Source organism: Tubulanus polymorphus, chromosome 3, assembly GCF_964204645.1.
Source record: "Tubulanus polymorphus chromosome 3, tnTubPoly1.2, whole genome shotgun sequence".
In the NCBI taxonomy this organism is placed as follows: domain Eukaryota; kingdom Metazoa; phylum Nemertea; class Palaeonemertea; order Tubulaniformes; family Tubulanidae; genus Tubulanus; species Tubulanus polymorphus.
Genome location: NC_134027.1, coordinates 14,611,155 through 14,618,441, shown reverse-complemented (window position 1 = coordinate 14,618,441; position 7,287 = coordinate 14,611,155). Strand labels below are relative to the sequence as shown.

The following is a 7,287-nucleotide window of genomic DNA, read 5'->3' as shown; positions in this document are numbered from 1 at the left end:
CTATCATAAAACATGTCACAAGCTACAATTTTATAATTGATCGATGTTATTAAGTATTCATAGGTACCAAAATAAATTAGACAAATTGTATGGGATCATTCATTTATTACGTACGCATAAAATTTGAATTTTTCAAACCCCCTCCCCCTTTGTACGCAAAATCAGCCATTTTTTCATATACATTCAGCAATACAGTACGCAATTGCACTGACCCCTCCCCTTCCCCTAATGCGTACGTAATAAATGAATGACCCCTATATAATTCAATATTCAACTCCCCCTGGTGGTGAGAACAAAAACCTGGGTAACCCCAATTCCACATGAGATGAATACTACAACAGTGGTAACAATTATCAAATATCAAGACTATATAAGTCAAAACCTGTTGATATTTTCCTTCAAAAACCTTTTTCTATCTATGAATAAGAACTGATGACACTAAGATGGCTGCCAAATGTGTCACGCTTGACTGATCGAAAAATCTGTCTCGTATGTTTTAGATTGTTAAGAATGTACACCCATTACAAATTTCAAAGAAAAATTGCAAACCATTAGGCAGCTACAAGACAAAAATGACCTTTTTGGGTACAAAAAAGGTCACATGATGGCCATCTTGTGTCAAGATTGAAGCATCTTCAAAATTTCCCTTGAAAACTTCAAAAAATTGCATAAGTTATGATTTTGGGGAATGAAAATGGCCAATGCAGTTGGCCATCTTGATTCGGACCAGTTTTGGGCTGGAGACATGGCTAGGATAGATATATGTATAACTTAAATATCAAGAGTATTAAAACTTCCCAAAATACTGGATTCCAACAACAGACGAACGAAGGGTGAATGCAATAGCCCGCTTGGACTAAAGTCTCAAATGGACTAAAGGTGGGGACACATTAGGCAATTTCGTTAAGCACTAATGTTGTGCAATGAAATTGTCGGTAAAATCACCTAGTTTGTCAGGGTCTGCGCCGACTGAATCGCCCGAATCCAACACGTCCTTCGACTGAATCACCCAACGCATCAGGACACAGTGATTGTTCGCCTCGAGCCATATTAAACGTTAAACCCTCCCCTTTTCTGACCAAGTGCCCTTTTGAATCACAGGAGAAAAATTCCACCCTATGATCAAAGTGCACAAACCCCATACAACCGTTTCAGACCGGGAGACCTGTATTGACTAGGGCCCTTTTCATAAGAGCTGAACCCTCGTTCTTCCAGCTTGGATCCGCCCCTGTAAATCAACAACAAATGAACGCTAGCCATTATATATTGAATTCATGTACTTACGTATTATTTAGCTGACCCGGTTTGGGTCAAACTTTTTTCCTCATGGAAGACTTTCATTGCGTCGCATCCAGTCCAATGCCTTGACAATTAGACTTTTAAATGAGTGGACGACAGCATGCATGCACCCAACAGTATTAGGTTTTCCGACTAATCAGCGTATGGCAGCAGCTGTTGTATCATCCAATAGTGAGTAGGCATCCTAAAATGAGAAGAATTTACAATGCTCACGCTGTAATCTATACTAAAACCATTTCGACGCTCATATAATCTATTATGTAAATACCTGATTTTCATCACACTGTCGTTGTTGAGAAATCAGTGGAGAATTGAAGGCTCTCTCGCACTAACATCGTTTTCCAACAATCCCCTGGTGGACACATTTATAAGCCAAAAAAATGGGAATTCCAATTTTATAGTGTCGGTCATTGGATCAATTCTTATTGGTGTAGACCCTATAAAGTTTGAAAAAAAATGGTCAAGAATTGATTGCACTAATGTTGTTTTTGTCCCCAATCGAAACTCCGACAGCGACCTAATTTCATGTCCAGCATACAAATTTAATGGCGATGATGGGCGCACAACAAAATCAAAATGACCCTGCGGTTTTTAGATTGGATGAATAAACACCAAAGACACTCCATTTTTATCCCTCACGATTGGAATGATCACTCACAATTTTTAGGCCTACAAGTACAATATTTACTTAGTCATGTTCGTTTTCATTCCAATAAACATATTCTTTTAGTGACCTTGTGGTGGCCTGAAGCCCAACACAATAAACCTTTACTTTACTACATGTACATAACAATAATCATACCTGAACAATCCACAACGTCCTTTAAACGCGGGATAATAAATGGCCTTCGATTTTTTCTGTTCCACTTCCATTCGAATCCACTCTCTCTACTAATTGTAATGAATCTAATCATTCAATGATCCACTATGTGTTTCACCTCAAACAAAGAAGCAGTGTCACTTTTGGTCCTGTTGTCAATGATCCCCTATTATACATTGTCATCCATTAATGCGTTTTGAAATCATTATGAGAATAGAATACTGAATAGATCGTGAAAGCCTGTGAAAACGGCGTGAAAACGTGTTGCTTAACAATGGCAATATGGCTGCCACCGCGCAGGGGTGCTTGGGAGTTTAATTGAAATAGATTATTTAATTATTAATAAGTTTTACATCTGCATTTTAGTTCTTTTAGAATTTAAGAATAATCGTGATTAGTGATATTTAATTAGTAAAAATAACTTATACTAAGTTATTATGAAGCTAAGGCAAAATCAATTAAGTAAGTTGAAAATAACGATTCAGTGAAGAAATGACGATCATTTTAATATACGCTGTATTATAAAAATAGACAAAAAGGTACATGAATAAGGCCTGTTACTATTTAATTCAACATTTAGATGAGATTAGATTTGTCTAGGTTTTTTTCTGTTTATTGAAAACCATTTAATCGGAGCTCGTCAGTTCGTCAGTGAGGTTTTCATTTTAGTAGTGTTCCAAAATGGAAGACAAATAACATAAAGATGCACTTTTTAGTGGAAAAATTACCCGTAAATATCGATGTATACCTACCGAATTCGTCTTTTGCAAGCATGGAGTTGAAAAAAGAAATTGCAAGTAGCAGGCCAGTTAAAATATGCGAGTAGGCCTACATGTTAAACATTTGGAGGTAAGATCATTTTAAATCTAAGCAAATCAAATTGACTTTATTGGTTCTTATCAATTCAATGTTAAACAAGTATATTATTGGTTTGACAATAAAGTTGACAGGACTAACAAGAGACATGGAGAATTATGCAATTGCATAGGCCAATTGTTTAGTTTAATGTTAATGTTGTTAGTTTTTACAAGCGGGCTCAGTTCTAATTGAGGGGATGGCCTCTGTCTGTATATTGGACGATCACATTGTACCACATACTTTTTATGTGTACAACATACAAAATATGGTGTATACATATATAATGGATAATGTATGATAGACAATGCTATGTATTTCGCATATAAGCCCTTACAGACAAAAAAGCCAGGTCCGATCTGGTACGTTATGCATGAGGTTTACTGTTCATCGCAACAATAGGCTACGAAATCGCTAGCTGGAAACCAACCTACGTATAGGCCTACTGTAGCCTTAAGTTCTATATGCTTGGGAATAATTTATTCTCAAATTACTTCTTGTTTTGTAGATGGTAATATGTTGCTAAATGATGGACATTTCGATTTTTCAAGAAGTCGATTTTGAGAATCTGGAAGATTCAAGAATTGAAAATGGCCACAATCCACCAATAATGCAGACAATGGTTGTGACGACGTAAGTTAGTAATACAGTGCCTTATGACTAAAGTGAATGCAATCTTAATTGCCAATCTACTCATCCGATATGAACTTGACCAATCACCACAATGTTTAATCTAGTTTGCAGCCACAGCTCATTGATGGAAATAGATGATCCTCTCCACACAAATGCTGAGGTGACCCTTCGTGGGGCTGTTACTACTATTATGACGTTCTCCCTCGAAGCTGGATCCACATCAACTGTTTTGACTGGATTGTTGGATCGGTTGAATTTACTGTTACTGAGAAGCGGTTCTACGCAGTTCTAAATGCCTATTTTGAAAAGATTTTCTCTATGTGCGGAGGAGAACAAATATTACTGCGCTGTATATAAGACATTATTCAAAAAACTGCAGGTATGATACAAATGTTCATTATGTGATATACAGTATGATAAGGCAACATTAGAGGAAAAAGGACATTTTTTGTGTACATGCCCATTAATGAACAACTGAAAAGACTCCTCGGCTAAGAAGAGCTAGCTAGCAAAATTAATGAATGGGCCTACAAGGAAAGCAGAACACTTGGAGCTGGTGACAGCAATATATTCAACATTTTTCATAAATAACATTGTAATTCGGGGCTTGGGCAGTCCCCTAAGCCTCTAGTTATCTTAATAATAAATGAAATATCCAAAATTTTTTGTTCAGATCATGATTTTTGTGAAACAGTTTTTGGATTTATTCAGAGGGCAACAAAGACATGTGCTTCATTCATACAGGATCCAATCTAGTCAATACAGGACAAACAACATGACTTTTTTGACACGGCATCCTGGAAAAAACTACTAAATGAGGATCAAACAATTAAAAAGACAGGAAATTCCTTCAATTCTCCGAACATAACATGCAAAATCTTACTTTTTATGAAATCATGTGAAGCTAAATGATGTAATTACAAATTTTATTGCAGTTCACAAAAGTGACCAATTATGAGAAACAAGGTACATGTATAATTTAGCCTAGTACATGCATCCAGATTGCACATGTATTTCAGAAGCCACACATGAATTTACACGTGTTTTTAAAATACACGTCCTAAGTTACACGTGTATTTCAAGATACACATCTTCAGTACACGTGTAATTCAAAATACATGTCCAAACTACACGTGTATTTTAGAAATACACGTGTTTTACACATGTACTTCAAAATACACGTCAAAAGTACACGTGTAATTTCATATTACACGTGTATTACACGTGTATTTAGCTAAATACACGTGTACCATTTTCATAAGGGTGCTCAAAAGGGAATTTTCCCCTTTTTCCTCGTAGATTAAATTCACTCATAAGTGAATTGGTCATACATCTACAAAAAATAGCAAAAAGTTGTCAAAAGTGAGAGACATTTAAAGCCAGACATGCCAACTCTTCTCACTGAAAAAAAGTGTTCTGAAAATGTTTCATACAACCTTCTCGAATAATGCAGACCTGTCAACTTATCAATTTTAACACATCAGGGACAAAAAAGTAAATTTTCAGGGACACAATAAGGAAAAATGAAGAATTAAAACAATTCTTAAGAGGGACAGTAGAAAATTGTCTCAGGGACAGCAGTAGTTTTTCAATAGCATAATACTACATGTAACTGCAGTTAACTTCCCCTAAGTAACTGCAGTTAACTCCCCCTAAGTCGGATCAATTTGTAACCGCTAATTCCGTCCGACATAGCTGAAATCCGACTTTGAAGACCAATTTAATATAAGGTATATTCACTGTAAAAAGTGTTATATGCAGAAAAAAATGTAAACAAATAATTAAATGTGTACTATTTGAATAAGTAACCTCAGTTTTTGGTTGTTTGGGGCATGTATCGTCTGTCTGATGTACGATGTCAGCGTCATTTATCCGGGATTCGAACCCACCCTCAGAATTAATTTACTGTTTGGAACCGTCAGCGCCGGCGCTTACAAGCATTATTGCAGGTCCGGTCAAAAATTGGCAGCATTCACTGGGGGTTAAATAATACTGGTTAGACCAATGGTCGTTCAGAATATACGACTTAGGCGCAGTAAGTAACGAAAACGATTGAGACATTGCTACGAGATAATCCGACTTGACCAGTTAAGAGATAAGTTCATTAGAGTGCAGAATTCTTGTTTCAAAAATATGTTACCTTTGTAAAGCCCGCCTCAAAAAGTCATCAGAATTCAATCCTCCAATAGACTTCACTTTCTCCATCTGAAAGAGATATTTCCATATTTTGATTAAATATCCAAACAAGCCCTGTCAACACTTCAGAGCTTTGAACCACGTTTTGTGTGTATACATAGGAAATGCCAGGATTAAAAATGCCAGGATTAAAAATACCGGTACTATAGATTACAACTAATGCCCCAGGGAAACCAAACCCATTTGAAAAACGGTGCGAAATGCTTGACAAACTGATACATGTAATTCCAATATGCAATGCCCCTTGGTGAACATATAGACAATAGACTAAAACCAATGACCTTGGAACTCTATCAAAATCATAACATGTTATAAGCTACAGTTTCGCACATGAATTTGATAACAAAATAGGCATGGATCAATATAACGGAAATATTATGTAATTTCACCACACAATGCCTCTGGTGAACAATCATGATTTAGAACTTTGCTACGGCATATACATTTTATGTATCCTGTTTACTGGTCAATATAAGTTCATTTTAGAATTAAATACATAAATTATGTTTTCAATGAGATTTCATAGGTCTACATTAATTCATCAGCGAAATTGACAATTTCACCAATTAATCACGTTTAAGACTTGTTACGAACGTGCAACAGTGTTACTTTTGAACACCTACCATATTTTTGTATTGTTCCTCATCGTCGAGCTGTTCTTCCATCATCTTTAACCCTTCCAAGTCACTACACTGCTCTATTATGGAATCAGCGGTTTCATTCATATAAAGAACTTTATGTATGTCTTCTCGAATTTCATGAAGAAGTGCCAGTACCTTCTTCTGGAATTCTAAGAAAATAAAGGAATGAATAAATCATTGAGTACTAAATCTTGGAATTTGGACAGCAATTGGGCATCTAGGGACACCAATGAAAACTCATAGTAAAATGGACCCCATGAAAACTTAAATCCATCTAAAGATGAAAGAATGAGTGAATGCAATTACTGCAGGAATTAGGGTCAAACGTGCAGATCATTTCTCTACCTAGATTATCATATTACAATTACCAACCCAAGATTAATTCTGGACAGTGGAAAATTGATTACTGAAGGTTACATGCCACTGCGCTAGTACATGTACACTCATTCAAAGCACACCTTGGCAAGAGTTTATTTAGGTAATAAACAGTATGTAAAATGTAAAAACATATGATAAGACGACAGCGATCACCTTTATGGGGCTGCACACACAAACCCTCTTGTATTATCACAAATTAATCACAAAACTGTCTAGATGTACATGTACCTGGCAAAATAATGTGTAAGGTATCATGATAGTTTACTTACTTCCATCTGAAGAAGGGGATTTTTTCACGGATGCCGAATCCATTGATGAGTCAGAGTCAACTAAAAAGAGTGAGTTTCATTGAAGCATGGTACAATTATGGATAATCATAAACATTCCCAAATATATCTGTAAATAGTTCTCATAGTAGTCCAGGCTCTAAGTCTCAAAAATTGGAATTTCGCTTACCTGAAAAGC

At 36.0% G+C, this 7,287-nt stretch overlaps 1 long non-coding RNA gene across 1 annotated transcript; it reads right to left on the bottom strand.

The window, feature by feature from the left end:
* Positions 1-1,327: 1,327 nt before the first annotated feature.
* LOC141902403 (uncharacterized) lies at positions 1,328-2,485 on the bottom strand. The gene is made up of 3 exons (XR_012618894.1): positions 2,102-2,485; positions 1,568-1,736; positions 1,328-1,483 (listed from the first exon to the last, which is right to left on the bottom strand). It is a non-coding gene; the product is annotated as an uncharacterized LOC141902403 (long non-coding RNA).
* Positions 2,486-7,287: the final 4,802 nt, after the last annotated feature.